Source organism: Venturia canescens, chromosome 8 (assembly GCF_019457755.1).
Source record: "Venturia canescens isolate UGA chromosome 8, ASM1945775v1, whole genome shotgun sequence".
In the NCBI taxonomy this organism is placed as follows: Eukaryota; Metazoa; Arthropoda; class Insecta; order Hymenoptera; family Ichneumonidae; genus Venturia; species Venturia canescens.
Genome location: NC_057428.1, coordinates 6,172,464 through 6,191,447, shown reverse-complemented (window position 1 = coordinate 6,191,447; position 18,984 = coordinate 6,172,464).

Genomic DNA, 18,984 nt, shown 5'->3' with positions numbered 1-18,984 from the left:
CTTCTGTGACACTGACAACGGGCTCAACAGCTTTTGATTCACTCGCCTGGGCATCACGAGAAACGATGATATTCGATGAAAAAAGAAGAGTGGCTCCTTTTATATCGTCTAAATAACGTTTTATAAATTTGTCAATACGAAGAGGAAGCGAGCCTGCAAACACCCTGGTTTTTAAATCGTTAAAGTATCCCTCAGCGTGACTCGAAGAGGCCCGAAACGCATTGTAGCCTAATCCCACGCTGCTCCACAATGGAAACACTCTACAGAGTTTCACCAGACTTTCGAGAAACATTGGTTGATAAAAAGCGTTCAAATCTTTTCCTTCGTGTGTCGTTTCCTTTGCCCTTAAAACAATTTTGTCGAGCCAGGCGTTGAGGAGGCTTCCGGTATCAGACGAAATATCGGAGTCGTTGGCAACTGGTTTATCGTTTTCTTTTTTTTCGTTCATACATTCAGTCTTGATCTGTGATTCGAATTGACATGCAGTTTGAATCTTGACGGTTATATTTCGATTAGCAATGAGTTCTTCGAGCCTTTGTCGAGCCTCTTTCGTTGTTTTTGTGCCTTTTAGATTGCTGCCGCCGTCATCGTGCTTCTGAAGTGCCACTACGCAGATCAAAGTCAATATTGTTTCAAAATCGCTCAAAGTCTTGGAATCTATCAGAAGCCCAACACAAAATAAGTAGAATTCTTTTACTTCACTAAGGGCTCTTTTATGAAAACACGGCCATCGACTCACTGCATGCATAATATGAGCGACGTCGATACGACAAAAGGTTCTCGGTCTGGCTATGTTTAGATTATTTATCATGGCATCGAAACGTTTTGCGATATACTTTTTTAATGACTCTCCGTTAAACGCCTGACAAAGAGCAGATAATAGAGTTCGGGAATAGTCACACACTACTTCGTTCGGACAAGGGGCTCCGCTTAGTACCCACTTTTTCAGCCAATATTCCACGAACGGCTCACAGTGTTGTTCCGACAGCATTTGCTCTACACAAATCGTGGTTCCCTCAAAGTTTATGACACAAGCATAGAGGAAAATGTGAGCGGACCGTTTACCATCTCCGCGATCCAATTTACGAACAACACTTCCTGTTGCGTCTAATTTGAGCGATGAATTATTTTTATAATTCATCGCTTATAACGGCAGTACTCTTTATATGCATGTAATTGAGCTGGCATCTTGTAAAACACAAAGAATGGATCATGTCCAACGTCTCGAATAAAGCCATAGTATTCCGGGGTTTGTGAGATGTTTTTAATTGTCTTAATGATATCTTGCCCATCAGTTTTTTTCGAGCCATATTGATCGTCGATCGCTTCTTTTCTCGCTTGACGTAAAACGTCTTTATTGGGCAACTGGGAGGGCTCTGTCTCGCCAATACGCATATTTTCTCTCTCGTAACGTTTCCTCCACACCGAACAGCTTTCAGTTTTCAAATCTTTTTTTACTTTTTTGCGTCGCAGTCCGTTCAGCGCGCGTTTCACGATCTTATGTGGAGCATTCCGAGTGTCTCGTGTTTTTACTTGAATTGTTACGCCTTTTTCGTTCAACTTTTTTACCGCATATCCGTAGAATTTATTTCCACATGATGGACATTTGCATTTTCCAGGTATTTTAATGGTGTATGAAGCTTCGAATGGCGACAACGTTACCTCAGCCCTTTTAAAATTGAAAGCACAAGGCATTCGGTGCTGAAGCCAAAATGCCTCTGCAATTATATTCGACCATACCCATGGACGAACCTTTTGTTCTCCATTAGGGTTTTCCACAGGTTTCATAGCCTGCCATTCTTCCTCCGTTATGAGCAAGTCGAAGGTTTCCTCGTCGTGGGCTGCTGATTCGGATGCAGAATCATCATTATTGCTTTCGGTCTGGCTAATTTCAGATTGTTCGGATGAAATGAAATTATTGCCTTGGTCAGTACATGTCGGAAATGTAATATTCATTCTTTTACGGGCTTCCGTCAAAATTTTCCGTCTGTCGTTTCGAACGTTTGTGTACACACATTCTGCACTCCAATGTCCCTTTGTGTCTTTAGACATTTGTCCCCAGATAACACTGGACCAAGCGGGGAATTCATCAGTGCGGAAGTGGTCAATATATTTGATGATTAAGTTGATAGCATCCTCCTCCGAAACGCGGCTTCGCGGGGCCATGTTGCTATTGAAAGAATAATAACGATAAATAAATCATACAAACTATTCCTGTAAGATAGACGACAAATAAATTTCGAGATTTCCTTGTATTAATAGGATTCACGAAAACTCAATGAAACAATAAACCAGTTTACAAAAATTGAATTTTTCACAAGAAATTCTCGTACGCAACTATATGAGACTTGAAAACATTTACCAAACATATTTTACGGTTGGACAAACAAAACAATTGTTACAGCAATTGTGGTGATGTTGTGTACATTACAACGGACGGTCGATGAGGTCGATTTTTCTTTTATTCAAAGCTCAAACCAACATTGACATTAACAATATATTTTCATACTACTTGGAAACTACTTGGAAGATTGTAAATTCTTCCTGTAGAAAAACAGGGTCCACAAGAATGAAAACTTCACAGGAGACTTTGCATCAAACATAATATGTGTTGATGTAATATTCCGTAGTATTGACATCTTTTATATTAACTCTTAGAAAAAGGGGATAAACTTGAATCTCTAACTTTATACAAAATAGTAATAATATACGTGCATTAAAAACGTTAAATTTGTAAATATATGAATAATTGGTTAATCTATATGGTAAATTCAGCATATATAAGTTTATTACCATTGAGTCGAACTTTTGCTAGTTTGTCGGATCCTCTATAATTTACTTTTTTATCACAAAACTTAGAAATTCCTGTAAATAATTTCTAACTGGGAAGTTATATAGATAGAAATTCAAAAACATTTTGTTTACGCAAATGTAGTCTTCTCAAGGAAAAAAATCAGCCTGATCTACAATCCTTTGTGTTCTTCGAATCATCTGTTTTTATTTCCCTCGAATAAATAAGCAGAGGAAGAATTTGACGGAATTCCAGTTCCGAAAAATGGAGCGAAGCATCGAAAATACTTACTCTACAGCAGATAGCAATAATGCTCCGCAAATCAAGAGGTAGCAATGCAGCGCAAGTTTTACGATACACCGTGTCATCCTGCCATTCACGATGCACAATTATTTTGCCAACCATATCTTTTGCTTTTGCCAAATCTTTTGTCCAGTGTTGACATCTTGTCCTGATAATATCAATTATACAATTACTTGATATGATGCATGTCGTTCTTGTTACTAACGGTATATGCGCATAAGTCCAAGTCGCATATGAAAGTAGTATGAGGCTGTTTTCAGATCAGAGAGTCACGATTTTCAATAAAAACACAACTGTTATAATGATATTTAATGGTAATAATAATACTATGCAATACTATTTAATTGTAACGCTAACACTGGCAGAATAAATGCGACTCCCTGAACATGCCTGAAGAAAACGATATAACAATGCTAGTGATATAGTGGAAATTTGTTTATATTTTGAAATGAAATACAGTCTTAAATATGAGTATATGTTTGACATTTTTTTCCTTACACAGACTTGGGACCTCGATAAAAAAGTTTAGCCTCTACTGTTTCTTTTTTCTACTTTGGTGTCATTCTATTTTTTTTTATTTTTTTTTAATTTCATATAACTCAACGGAGTCAAAAATGATCGAGAACATTTAAGTTACGAATAAGTGGCCAGAAAATAAATGATACTTACTCAGTAGAGTCTTTAGTTGGGACACCACAATTTTCTCGATATATTGCCTCTTACGTAGTCGCCCGTGCTGGAAACGAATGTTTCTTCCCAGATCTTTCGTTGAAACCAAGTCTTTTGTCCTGTATTGAATTTAGAATAATAATGTTAATTATACAATTACCTCTATGATTAATGTTCTGTAGTAGAGCGACTAATTGTATTTGAGCAAAAATTACTTCGTAAATCGAATACATCGAAAGCACACAATATGAAGTAATTACTGCGAAAAATGTTGTGGAATTTTGTATTTATATTCTAGATCAAATAGATTTTCAACTAATAGATGATCGATATATTTTTTTGTATTTTTACTTAGTAGAATTGCGAACTTAATTTCGCAAATATGCTGTTGAGTCCGAAGGCTCCTTGAGTTTTTAACCTGTCGGAGGATGCAACAATGTTCGTATGTAAAAAAAAAGGATTTTGGCGGGAAATGTGGGATTCTCGATAGTTCCAATATCATTGATTAAAAAGTATGGTGAAGCACCGTCGCACTAATAAATTAAGAAATAATATTTAGTCGGTAAAAATGGTCAAAAAAGCATGCTTCAGATTACTTCAATACAACCTAAATTGTGCACAAATGGTCAAAATCACTTTGCCTTTTACCACGGTCGAAAGTCGTTACTATTAACTTCTGCTTAATATATGGTGCTTTGAGAAAAACTTTCTCGCAAAAGCAGCGTCTTACTCATCGGGAAGAATTCAGGGTATTTGATATCGCTTTAATGTACTTTTCATGTAATTACAAATATAAGCTGCAATCAATTCAGAAAAATATAAGAATGACAAGCTTATGATTTTGTTTTTATCATTTCCACTTCGGTGCCGTTTTTCACCAACGTGGTTATAACGTTGGAGAAACTGGCTTCCAGGCAGGACAATTGATGAACCTGCTAACTTGATGCTTCCTATTTCAATACTAATATTGAAAAATCAAATATACTGACAAGTACATTAATCTTAAAGATTTACTCAGGATGTGAGATCGTGATCCGAGAATCATGTGGAAAGAAAGATGTACGAACTTGTTCAAAGGTTTTTCTTACAATTATTGGGCCGGGTCCTCAGGGGCACGCCAAGTTTGTGTGTAATTTGGACAGTGAATTTGGGCATTAAATTAGAATAACAATATCTTAATCGCAAAATCATTCTGGGAACGCTTGAAGTCACAAAACTCTTTAGCCGGTACAGTTGGAGGTGTAACATGATTCTCTGCAGAAATCGAAATTTATTCAAAATTCTTGGCTATGCTAAAATGATCTCATATTTTTTTTCCTATCTTGATTTCCCTACTATGTCATTTTAGCAATAAATAATGGGAAAGGAAATTTTTCATTTACTGAAAATATATTCGAAACTAAAGAGGCGGTTTTTTAATACTTGGCGTTGTTTTTTTACTTTTTTGAAGTATTTTTTAATATTTACAGTAGAAGCGAGTGCCTCAGCAAATCGTACCTCGATTCTCACACTTCCATGTTTCACTAAATTCCAATGCGAACTGGTATTCGCGGAAAGATCAGGTGTCAAGTCAAATGCGAAGAGACAATAACCCTTTGGATAATTTTCTCGATTGATTGAGTTACCCTCGTTCAAAAAATGTATTCCTGTACCAGAAAATAATGTATGATAGGCATCAATGTAAAGATTATTTTGGGTGAAATCATAAAATCACATATAATGAGAGGTAATTGATTTTATAGTTTTGAAAATTGAACGGATTCACTTGAACGTTTCCATTATATGCTCGATTATCGACAAATCCGATTATGATTCGTTTTGGAAGTTGCCCAAGCACGATGTTGTCAATCGTTTCTCCATGCACTCCTCCATGTAGCGAAATGGCTTTAACTTCAACGCGTGTAAGAGGGTATTTTGGTGTTGTTTTTGCCAATGCACGAGCATGAGAGAGTAAAACTTCTGGTGCAATTTTTGTTCGTCTTACTAATAATGTAGCTTCGCTTATATTCAAGCCATATGAAATATCCGGTTGAGAGCTCATTAGACAAAACGAGTCTCTTGCTTTCACAAGTCGCAGACGCATTTCTACACCATTTAAAAGGAAACGTTCTTGATTGAAAATATCACAATGTAAATGTCCAATTAAATCGACTGTTTTTCCAGCTGATAGTAGTTTTGCTCTTTCTCGCAAGCCGATATTATTTTTAAAACTCGTATCATCCATTTTCCCTGGAGTATCATCACTCCATAAAACGGAAGTCAAGTGAGATTTTTTGGCCACAGGCCCATAATTTAACAATGTTTCTATGTAAGCACGGTATGCATAAGCGTTATTCGGTGGTGAAACGAGTTTTTGATTTAAATACACATCCACTTGATTAAACATGGAGTGTAGTAAATTATTTACAGGAGCAATTTCTGGTAATTCCTGGGGCGCATCTTTCGATCCTTCAGCTTGCAAAGAGGTAGATGGAATTTTTATTTGCACACGAAGACTTAACATGGTATGAGCGAGATCGATGTACTCATCACCTTGTCCGGGAACGACGAATTCTATCGGAGAATCATCTGTTAGAGAGGAAATAGGCTTATAGTGCACCCAATTTGATCCCTCGATCGTAGTTTGCGTAGGTGGTAGCGAAAAAAGTTCGAGCTCAGATTTTAAACATTTGCGTGAGTGTGTATGTAAGAAAGCCATGTTCGCTGTATTCCGAACGATCTCTTATGCAAATATATCAGCTACGCTACGATAATTTCTCCTTTTTTTCGTCGTTTTCCTCTGTTTGTTAATCGGTTTCTTCTTAGATTTCTTTTTCGTTTTAGCACTTTTCTTCTTTTTCTGAGCGGTTCGTCTCGTTCCACGGACACTGAGAGAATGACCAGATGACGCTTTTTTCCTCATTTTATAGCCCGCACCCGTCATTAATTTATCTATTTTTTCCTCAGCTTTCCGTTTTAAATTATTACCAGATTCGCGTAGTCTGGTATGAAATGATTCCTTCAAATTCATATTATTTCTGATGACTTCAGATGCGATATTGGCACCTGTGCGAATAGCTTCTTTACCGATCGCAGCAGCTCCTTTTCGTAGAAGCGGTAATATACGACGAAAGAGTCCTCCCAAAAAACTTCCGATTCCGTTTCCTCGTTGGTTTGGGGCGCCGACATAGACGTGACTGATTCCACCATAGCCGCGACGCCCATATTCCAGCAGAGCATCCTCGTCGTCGAAGTAATGTTCCATCAGTTATTTATTGTAAGCGCTTAAAATGTAGCGTCACGGTCAACGTCCCCTCCTCGAATGGAATTGGTTGTCCAAATTCGTCTCTTATATCGATTTCGATCGTGTGGATTTCATGGCGTATAAGAGGGATGTATCGTGGAGAAGGGAAGTGTACAGTTCTGTTCGCTCCATAAACATATTCATCTTCGAGTTCTATGGAAACTTCTGATAATAATGGTGCTTGGACGTCTACCTTTTCCCTCCTCAGTAACTTCACCGAATCCTAACATTTTTGCAATTGAAGGAGACATACGAAACCCGTGGTACCTCGGCTCATCACGTTTTCGCGAAACTTGAACGTATCCATTATGTTCTTGGGTAAATTCTAAATGTTCCATTATACAAGGTAAATTATTTATCGTATCAAGCAAAGTGTTGATAGTACGATACACGCCGCTCGGAATAATATCCGTTTCTTCTAAACGTTTACTATGATCACTGCAACCAGACTTATCATAATCACCGTGTTCAAAAGTTACAGTATGCGGTGTTCGCGGAACGTGATAGAAACTCATTGGATAGCTTATTTCTTTGACAGCTACTCCCCACACTCCATCTAAGTGAAGATGGCGTGGTAACTTGGTGTTGAATTTTGTAGGGGCATTGCTAGGAAAATATCGTGTACTGCTGTTACTAGGCAGTACGACGAAGAAAAATTCTTTGTCTCTAAAATTCATTTTGCAGAGTCAGCAATTTTAGAATTTCGTTATTCCGTACGAACGCGAGATAATTCTTGCGAGTAAAAAATTCCGTCAATGGGCTCGTTGTTTAAATCGTGTAAAATATATACGACTGGATGACGGTTCCTTGATATTCGCTGTATTTTGAATATCTCTCGAATCCATCCAACTAAAATATATTTGTAGCCATCGTTGTATGTCGCGATAGAACGGAGGTCCGCCAGATCAGCTTCCCATACATCATCAATATTATTCACATTATACGTACGTCGAGGAAATCGACGTCGGATGAGCCGATGTCTGATATAAGCGTCTTGACTCTCTAACCACGGCTTGACTTTATTTTTGTCAATACCTTTTACGTTTTTCAAATTTTCAGCGTTAGAAAAGGATGCAGGGTGGGAGGGATTATAATAGATCGATTTGAATCGTTTCATAGTTTTAACGATCTCCAAATAATTCGTTTTTTACTCGAGCGGCCACGTCCTTGTTGAAACCCAGTTCCGTCCGTCTCCTCGTACTCACTACTACTTGTACCTGAAGTTATATCAGCTATCTCTGGGGAGATGACGCGTTTGCGGGGCGTTGATGCTTCGATGATTGTAGGCTCTTGAAGTACCTCAGGGTTACCAATAAATTCTCGAGGCATCTGTATCTTTCGGAGATGTTCAGCGAAATGAGCACGACCCGTCGGTTTAACTCGTTTTCTAGCACGCATCGCATCGTTGATGAGATCAACAATATTGGAATTAGGAATTCTGGTACCACCTATAGATACCACGCCGTTCGCATCCCAACTCATTCTTTTTGAGGGTGAGGTATTTCTATGAAGATTGCGCAATAACATTTTAGCCTTTGGGTGAAATTTTTTTGGAACACTGTCGATAATAAGAGTGTCGTTTAATCGCGATCTCATCTCAGCTGATTGTTCCGATGTATCATGATCTTCATCCGCATCCATTTCATGTTTTTCCGAAGTTTCATCCGTTTTTGCGGAAGTATTCAATTTATTTTTCTCATCGTACTTTGAATGTGAAGTGAGATTCAGATATCTATGTAAAATCTGTAGATATGCTGTCGATTTATCTCTATCACTAGCATACGATGTAGAATTCAAAATTTCAGCCATTTCGGAGTCCAAACGAGAAAGAGGAGTTCCCCTCGTTTGAACACTGCTCAGAGATGTTGTTAGAGGAGGAGAAAGCGTTTCGTCAGTGGATTTCTGTTGTTTTTCTCCAAGACGATGTAGATTATCATGTGGAATGAGAACCATTTTCCTCGCGTGTTCCATGCTCAAAATATTTCAATACCGGAACAAGGAGAAGCTTGAGAAAAGCAGTACAGCGATTGATGATGAATCGTCTTTTAGTTTTCCAATTTCCTCGTTTTTCAGCTAAGCGGCGAATCAGTACTGCATATTTTCGCAGCCGACGTCTTTCACTAGTTTTGAGGTTCACATTAACGAGCAATACATTGAACGCTCATTCACAGATTATCCGGATTAATGCTGGTTCGATTATTCGTAAAATCTGTCGTAGTTGATTTTGTGTAAAGTAGCAAAGTGCTCGTAAAATTATAACATGTTTTTTACCGAGACTTCCTCGCGCTGCCATTACAAACGCATTACTGGAACATCGCGAGATGTGTCGCGCGTTTTTATTTCTTTTTTTGGTAAATAAACGTAATGATATTGATCATCAGGAATTCGTGTTTAAAGAAATATCTCTCTGTTCGCGTCCTTGATGAAATATGTTTTGAGTTATGAAAATGACGCTCAGATTTTTATGATGACTCCCCTTTGTGAATAAATCTACAATGCTATTATTTGAGGCCTCACGCATTAAATCATCGATCACAATAAGTTTAGGACGCTGATCTGCTGAATAGTCACCAGATTGCGGTAATCCCTCGCGAAATTCGATTTTATTACCATACTCTGAATAAACAGGTTGCCATTCAGAGTAATAAAAAAGTATTCGATCGAAACGAACGTCAGCCATTTCGTGAATGTATTTGAAAAATTTTTTTACGAAAAAAGTTTTGCCACAACCAGTAGGTCCGCAAATTATGGAGGTCCATGGATGTTTCCACCGCGGATCCATAATAAGAAATGATTGTCAAAATCGAATGCTCTATATTTATATTCGTTCACGTTCATAAAAACAAGAATAAAAAAGGTAATTATGCAGTTTGATTACTTTACCGAAAATCAACGAAAGAAATTTTTTTTAGCATGGACGGCTTCGATTAGTTACCATTGATGATATTTCGTCGGGGGAGGCTAACATTTTCCATAAAAACCATGTGTTTGAGGTTTTGAAGTTATTGGAAAAATATGATGAAATATGGTATATTTGAATATTTTTGAGTTCACAACACGACAGAGCGCGCGGGCGCGCACACACACACACACACACATCAAAGGTATTCTAAACCCGCCCAGCAATACCACACAAGCATCAAAAATGCTCTGAATACACCCACCGATTTCGCATAAACATCGCAAATGTGTATCCGGAACAACTTTTGATGTGTGTGCGAAATCGTCGTATTGGTTCAGAACACTTTCGATGTGTGTGTGGAATTGTTGGGTGGGTTTAGTACACTTTCGATGTGTGGGTGTGGTTTTGCTGGGCGGATTTAGAGCAACTTTGGTGTGTGTGTGTGTGTGTGTGTGTGTGTGTGTGTGTGTGTGTGTGTGTGTGTGTGTGTGTGTGTGTGTGTGTGTGTGTGTGTGTGTGTGTGTGTGTGTGTGTCCACCTGTCCTAATGTGAACTCCTAAATAGCCTGATATACGCCAAATCCCCGCATTTTTCCAACAACTCCAAAACTCCATAACTCATGGTTTTTATGGAAAATGTTAGCCTCCCCCGACGAAATATCACTTACTATAGTCCAATCGATAACTTCGAGAAGAAGAAAAAAAAATTCCATTGATTTTCGGAAAAGTAGCCAAACTGCATAATTACCATGAAAAATGTTAATCTCTTTCTTTCTTTCTTTCTTTCTTTCTTTCTTTCTTTCTTTCTTTCTTTCTTAAAAAGTAACCTGATTTTTTTTTTCAATTAACTTTTGGAATAACAATCAGAATTATGTTAATAAACAATAATTATTACTCTTCGTTCATTATTATTTATACTAGCTATTTTTTTTTTAATCTCATAGTCTTCATTACCTTTTTGGAGTGTGAGAGATCGCCTCTTACCTTTTTCTTCTCAGCATAAAAATAATAAGGAAATAACAGACAACCTTCTGAAGAATTCATTATTCAGACATGCTAAGAAATAATATCCGTCCTTCGGAAGAATTCACGATAACAACTGTAGCGAAGCCAGGTCTTTAAACCTGAGGTGTAAAATAGCTAGCCGCGAGATAATGTCCAGCCTTCGAAAGAATGCGAAGTGTCAGGTGTAATGGAGTAAGGCCTTTTTACCCACGATGCAAAATGAAGCCCTGTGGATAGTAGAGTAGAACAAGGCCTCTTTACCCTACACGCCAGAGCTAGACGCAAAATAATATTCATTTTCGAGAGAATGTGGAATTCCGTTGTTTCACCGCAAAAACTTTATCTTCTAAGATGGAAAAAGAAGGAAGGCGCAATTTATTTCCGTAAACATACATAAAAATAAAGTTCATCATTTATATTAAACGTTATCGCAGTATTTTTTTCATTAGAAAACTGTACATAATTTTTCTTATTATAAAATTAAACAATAAAAATATGATAATACTAATCCCATTTTTTTTCTTTTTTTTACACCCTATATTAATATTTTATTACTCAATTCACATTCATACCGTTGTTCGAACAAAACCGTAGGGTAGGGTACAATATTTTCTATCCTGTTGACGTTTTACACTCACTGGGGCGCAAGACTTAGTTTCTTCACGTGAAATTACATGATGGAACTCGGTACGTCTTATTGCATCGAATTTCAAAACGATTGGTGCACTCCTTTCTCCCGTCACAAATGAGCGAATCGTTTGATAATTTATTTGTTGACTATTTTGAAAGTTCAACGTGATACCTTTAACTTTACATACTTCTACTGTGGTACCATCAGGTTTACGCACAATAAAAGAATAGAATTTTGGTCCACCCGACACAAACGAAGTGATGTATGAACCATCTCCGTACGCACTTAACTCGTCAGTCAGATCTCCGAGAAATTGTCCGACAGGAAGCTGGTATTCATCACTTCGTTCGTGACTTACAAAAATGCACGAGTCGGTGTCACAATACAACACGCGACGACCAAGTCCCTCCAAATATTCATACAGTTTGAGCCGCGCCTGTGCTGTCGTGTATGCAGCAATTACAACATTAGCTGTAAGCGAAGGTCGAATAGCCTCATCAGCGTTTTTGTAATTTACGTACATAATTCTATGATTTACAGGTAAGATTCCTGTAATTTCAATTTCTGGACTTGTTAGTAAATCCATGAGCTCTGCACGCGTAGAAATAATAAAAGTATTAGTTTGATTTTCACGCTGTCCAAATTTTCCCCAAAAAGAATTGAGAGTGAGTTTGGCAAGCGAGCGAAGACCCGGGTTGAAATCTATAGCATTTGCATCAAGCACGACTCCTTCTGCATTTTTATAATCGTCGATGTATTGTTGCATCGCTTCAGGATTCCCAACACAATTCGTTGGTGCTCCGCTGGCTTCTTGTTTGATTTTTAGGAAAGTATTTATATAATCTGCAAAAAGACCTCCGCTTCGAGTTAGAGGGTCGTAGCGCGTAATTTCGTACTGCCAAATTTCGTCTACGTGTAATACAGTATAGCCTAGTGAGATCGCTTTCCTCAATTCATCGGCAAACCGCTTACGTTCCGCAGTAAACATTTTGTCAGGAGAATAAAAGTGCAGAGCTGGTAACGATCCAATATAATTTTGATTTTCTGGAATGTTGAACAGATGAGGAAATGTACCTTTTGTCACAATATCATCAAATCCGAATGCTTTGGGTAGCGCGCTGAGAGACATTGGCAAATAATTCAAACTATCGAGAAAACAGATTTTTCCTACTCTCATGGAATTTTTGTTCCTCTCATTATCAGTGTAGGCATTTGAGTTTTTTGATCTTCAATGAGATAACGGAGTATGAATTGACCGTCAAATCCTCGAGCGTTATGAGCTATGCAAATTATTTTCTCAAATTTTGAATTAATAGCCAATTTCACAAGATTTCCTACTGGGTCGTCGGGAAATACAAATTCTCTCTGGCCACAAACTTCGCATTCATTTTCTATGATTTCATCACTTAAACATGAGAGGCAAACACGTTGAGCTACACAGAGATTTGGTTCATGAACACGAGAAGAATTATCTCCTCGTAAACGTGTATGCTGTTGCGTTTCGAAATCATAGAAAATAAATTGCAACACTAAATTTTTTCGTTCCGTTGATTCTTTCCGTTCAAATGATTTAATTTTCAACGGAGCAATATAACAATTATGTGATGTGGGGTGTACGCGTTTGCATGTTTTACAAAACGACACTCCACATTCGTGAGGTGTTTTGCACCAACGTTTAATAAGTCTAGAACAAGAGTGACAAATTTTCAACATTTCGCAAACGCTAGATTCTTGCTTATTTTTACATCCCCGGACTTTACGAGCTCTAGCTTTTTTATGCAACTCGAAACACTGTACTCCAAAAAATGAACGATTGCAGTCATTACACTGGGTGAGTGGCTCGCCATTACCCCTACATTCTACTGATTTACAGCGTGAGCATTCTTTGGAGCACCGATGTTTGATCGCACGAGTATATCCGGTGTTGCATAATGTACAAAATCCTCGACTTCCGAGAGCTCCGACTAGATTTAAAATCGGTTGAAAATGATGGGAACGGTCGTAATAAATTATGAACAAAGTATGCTTTATTCGACCGAACTCTGAAATAACATATTCTCTTCCATCAAACAACGCGGGGGTACGTTTTCCGAAGGAAAGAAATTCGTAAACTACGATGGCAACACCTTCGCGAATAAAATATTTTTGAAATAATTTTATTTCGCGTAGCCCGCATCCACGCGGTGGAATTTGGATGTGAGCTTTTTGCACTAGTTTTAATGCCTCAGAGCGCTGATATTCTCGTCGGGAATCGCGTATTTTTTGCCAATTTTTATGTAATTCTCCATTACGCAATTCTCCTCGATCAGCGTAAGCATATGCAGTGACAATTGATCGAGGTAAACATAAATTATCGCGATTATCTATATGTAGAATTGAGCGTTTAGCTACCTCTTCGTGAGAGAGAGAGGAGTGCCCCCACGACCGCCGCCCTAAACGCCGCGAACGATACACATTTTTATTTTTAACGAGTCATCAACTATTCTAAACTCACGGGCGCTTTGTGAAATATCGTTGATCAATTTCCAAATATCATCGAGCGAGAAGTCGCGTACTGGACGAAAGGATAGCCACGCAGCTCCTTGAGAAAACCCTGGTGAATTGATTTCCAATCCAGCGTAATCGTGAGGTTCGCATGATTCCGTGAGATGAGTCATTACATCTCGCATTGCTCCCTGAATCCAAGAAAACTGATCCGTGTTTTCTGGAGGTTTCTTTAGTTTCAACACAATTTCGCGTCCTCGTGTCTTGAAACGACGGAAGCCCTCTCGCTAATGATTTGGAAACGATGCCCAGGAGGTAAAATATTTCCCCATTTTTCTTCTTCTCCTCCTCCTCCTCCTCCTCCACCGATTTGGTATGCTGAAAATGAAAAACAAGGAAATTAGTATCGTCATCATGTAAAATCAAATAAATAGTAAAACATGCGGAAAAAAAGTTACGATTACTAACAAAAAATTCTCTACTCCGTCTCATCATCTTCAGATGTTTCCAATCTCTCTAGGAGCCATTCAGCATTGAAAAGACGCCTATCGACTTCCCGAAAAAACGCGTCCTCGTGTAAATTTTCATTCTCCCCGGAAAAATACCCTGGATTTTTTTTTCAATTTTCGTTATATAGATCGGATTATACAATGGACCATGCAATTAACAAAATAGTTGTATTTTACAAAAAAAAAATTTTTTTTTTGGTTCTTACATGAATCTGCTTCAGAAGTTTCAGAAGCGTCAGAAACTTGTTCCTCATCGTCGTCTTCCCACACAATTCGTGCCAATTCATCATCAGTCTCTTCATTATCGTGAACAGATTCTTCTTCTTCTTCTTCTTCTTCTTCTTCTTCTTCTTCTTCTTCCTCGCTACTGCTACTACTGCTGCTACTGTCACTGCTAGATTCGCTGGTTTCAAAATTGAGACGACGAACTCCAGATGTTCTATCGATTCCTGAAGGTCCTGCAACTGCCTCATCTCCTATTTCATCGTTATCAAAACGATACGATGGACCCGTTATCCTGATGTCCGAGGGGTTTATCACGTTCGGGGCACGTGTATCGATCCAACAATCGGTTTTCGGGCGACCTTCGACACCTGGGTTATCATCCATATCATGGTCATCGGAATCAGTGCGTCCTTCTTCATTAAAATTGTAACGCTCCTCTTCGCTACATAGTTCCTGGTATCGTCGCACTGTACACACGATCATTGTTTGAAAATTCAAATTTCATACACTCTCACTCACTCGTATTCCCACACTCACTAGCGCTATCAGAAATTCTTTGATACTTACCCCTCTCGGCAAATATCCCGGCTAACTCGGGGTCATCACTCCATCCTCGACGACGTATCACCCTGACGACTGAATCGATCAGAGGAGTCGCATGAAAATACTCCGTCCTCCATCCGTATATAAGATCTCGTTTGGATAAATCTAATAAAACGCCACGAATTTTTCGAAGCACTACACTTGAAGGTAAATGATACATCATTTCCTTCTGTTTCGCCTCCGTCCATCTTGAGGCTAAACGTGGCATACGTCGCACCAAAAACTTGAACAATTCACCCAACAAATATCGCGGAATAACTCGAGACATTTTAATGGAACGAACTCTTTGAACGTCAGAAATCGAATGAAAGATTTTCAAAGGAGTTCTTCGGTATTTTAATAGATTGAAAAATTCCACTCGTTGCATCTCGATATGATACCAACGAGGTATAGGAAAAAGAGGGGGGTAGAGTGAAAAAATAATTCGCAGGGGTTCATATTCACCGAAGAATATCACGTGAATATAAGGACAAAATGCTGATCGAGTTCCGCTCACACTATTTAAACTTAAATCGAAATACAAAAAGTAAAAAATTTCCATCACACTCCCTCGCATTCTATCGAGCCTAATGCGGAGTAGAACGGATGTGAAGGATCAAGTTCGGTTATCAAAGTTACCTGGTGTGCACAGAGATTCTGCATATTCCACTAAAAACGTGGTAAACCGTCAGGTCGATATTTTTGTATTCATTTTTTTTCTCTTTCGAGGAAAATAATGTTGATGTTGCATTTTTGCACGTGCGCTCGAAAAAAATTCAGGAGACTTCTGTCTCCAGGTGCGAGCATGTGAGTAGGTATGAGAATGTGTATATATGAATATATGAGAGTATATATAACAGATATATGTATATATTACCACAAAACGGAGGCCGTGTTTGACCTCGAAAAATAATTATGAAAATACAATTTTTTTATCCAATCATATAGTGATTGAAACGGTGAGAGGTGGGGGGAAATATATAAATCGGAATTTTTTTCCGATCTGCTATCATTATTTCAAGTGTCTATAAACCTGAAGCATCGAAGAAATGGAGTATACCGGAACAATGACGGAGGTGCAACGTGTTTCATCATCGTCATCTCAACTCGTGATGGGAGTTGTTTACGGAATGAATAATTCATTCGGAAAAATAATTGCTTCGGGTTTTAAGCTTTCTCCTAAAACCGGAATTCTTACGCCAACCATCAAATTATTGACAAATTCTTTCATCGGAGTAACTCTCAATATCGAGGGATGGCAAAGTTTTAAATCGGACTACGATCGAATTTCGCATTATTTTGGAGGGCCACGCTGGGACGCTGAAAGAATGCTTGGAACAAAAATCGTTCATGGATCGCATTGCACTGTTTTTACCTCCTGCTTTCAACAATCAGCAGTCTGCTTCAGCAACACTAGTATGCCAGCAATTTGAGAGGTTCCCACCGGAGTTCGGCAGTGCAATATTATCCTACAGGGATCGACCTTCAAGAAGTTGAAAGAAGTCAGCAAGTGCATCGACGCTCATGTACAAAAACTTGAGCGTGAGAGTGCAGCAGTAAATATGTGTGTGACCATCATAATCTCCACCACCCATGATCTCCACATTGCAAGCGGCGGGCAGCAGGATGTAATGCGAATCCTAGAGACAGAAGACTACTTGGGAAAAATAATAAAAAAAACTCGGAAAAAAATGGGTGTACAATACCCTGATTTCGTTCGAAATTCGATGGAAGCAGTGATTTCTGAAATCACAACACTGTTCCGATTTGAAATTTGTCAACTCGTAACAGTCTACGACGGAAAATCTCTTTAAATTTCTTGGAAATAATTTTTAGTTGTAAGATTTCATCAATAAGCGGCTGAAAATAAAAATACTAGCATAACTTTACATATAAATTTTTTCATCGTTATGCGTATAAACGGGTAAATCTCTTCAAGTAAAAACTCAAGTAAAAAAAATAGCAGCACGAACCCGAATCCTGGTGTCAGCGTGGGACTGAAGCTAAGACATGAAATCGAAGATTCAGCAGAAAAAAGGAGTGGGGAAAAACCATCCATCCCTATGAGACTGACGATCTAGAGCTCATTAACAATTCTGTTTCCAAAGTGCACGAGTGGAGCGAAAAAAACTTCAAAAATGAGTAATTGAAAGTTTAAAAAATAGTGAAGGTGAAAAATAAAAAGTTCTAATGTGAGATCGTAATTCATTCCTTGTTTTTTTTCGTTCTAGCTCTGTACTACGAGGATTATGTGTCACCATCGGACCCTTTACCTCATCATACCATCATCAGCGAGATTGGACGAGGGTGTAGCAATATCGTCGGGGAGCGACGGAGATCGAGCGTCGGGAGAACGCCGCACGTTCTCGAGCCCTGAAGAAAAGAAGGGAAGCAAAAAAGCTCCTCAAGCGAAAAGCTGAACCGTCTTCGTGGATCGACGTGACGTTTCCAAAAAGAAATAGAAGTGATATGGACCTCGTGGAACGGTGAGTTTATTTTTCTAGTATTATTCCACAAACGTTTGTTATTTTTAAATATCGAACATACAATTTTTTGTAATTAACATAAATTTGAAAATCGTGAAAAAATTATTTGATTTGATCGTTTTCTAAATTTGTTCTGTATTATTTACGTATGCAGTATTTTTAGTATCTCGTTTTTTAAATTTTTCAGGGAGGAGAAAGGATACATCAACTGGTCCCATAGGCCAAGCTACATAAATATTTCAACGATATTAATGTTAGCTGCAAACGGGCTGGGCCATTATTTGAAGAATAGCTCCATATAATCCAGTGATATGCCCTTCACTCGAAATTTCAACCAACAACTTTGTTATTAACAATTTCATGCGAAGAATCGTTGTTTTTTTGGTTTTTTGCATATAAAATAAAAACTATCAGGGTAATTGTGATAGTATCAACACAAAAATTGTAGAGAATTAAAATACGAAGAAAATGAGCGGTCAAACGACTCTATCGGACCGTTAGTTTAGGAGAAAATTGAAAAAAACCAGCAAAAAAACAGTTTTTTTAAATTCATAACTCGGTCGTTTTTTGAGTTGTAGCGTAAACCCTCCGGCCAGTATTACTTATTAATATAAATTTCATTTGTGCGAAGAGCAGGCATTATTCAATGCATAGTTTCCGATCCGTGGCCATTTCAATTTTTTACTATACAATATCCTAGCAGGCATATTACCGACGGATATTATGCGATTTTAATTTATCAAAACGATTTCGAAAGTAAAAGTCTCATATTTCAAAGCATTTATCTTGGTTTTGCGTGAAAACGCCGAAAAACATGTTAGAAATAGAGCTGAATATAACGAAAATCGACCGAGCGCGCGAGAGTAGTGGAAGAGTGGGGGAAAGCAGCGGGCAAGGAGCAACGAGTATGTATAGTAATACTTTCGCGTCGCGCGTATTTCATGATCTTTTTATTTGAATATCTCAGCAACAAAAAAGAATATCGGAACGCATTTTTTGAATTCCGGGGTATCTCGTTCTGGGAAACACGTTTTTTTTTTATCAAATCACTAAAAAAACAAACAAGAGGACATAATTTTCACTTTTTTCACTATAATTGTTTGTATTCTAATGAC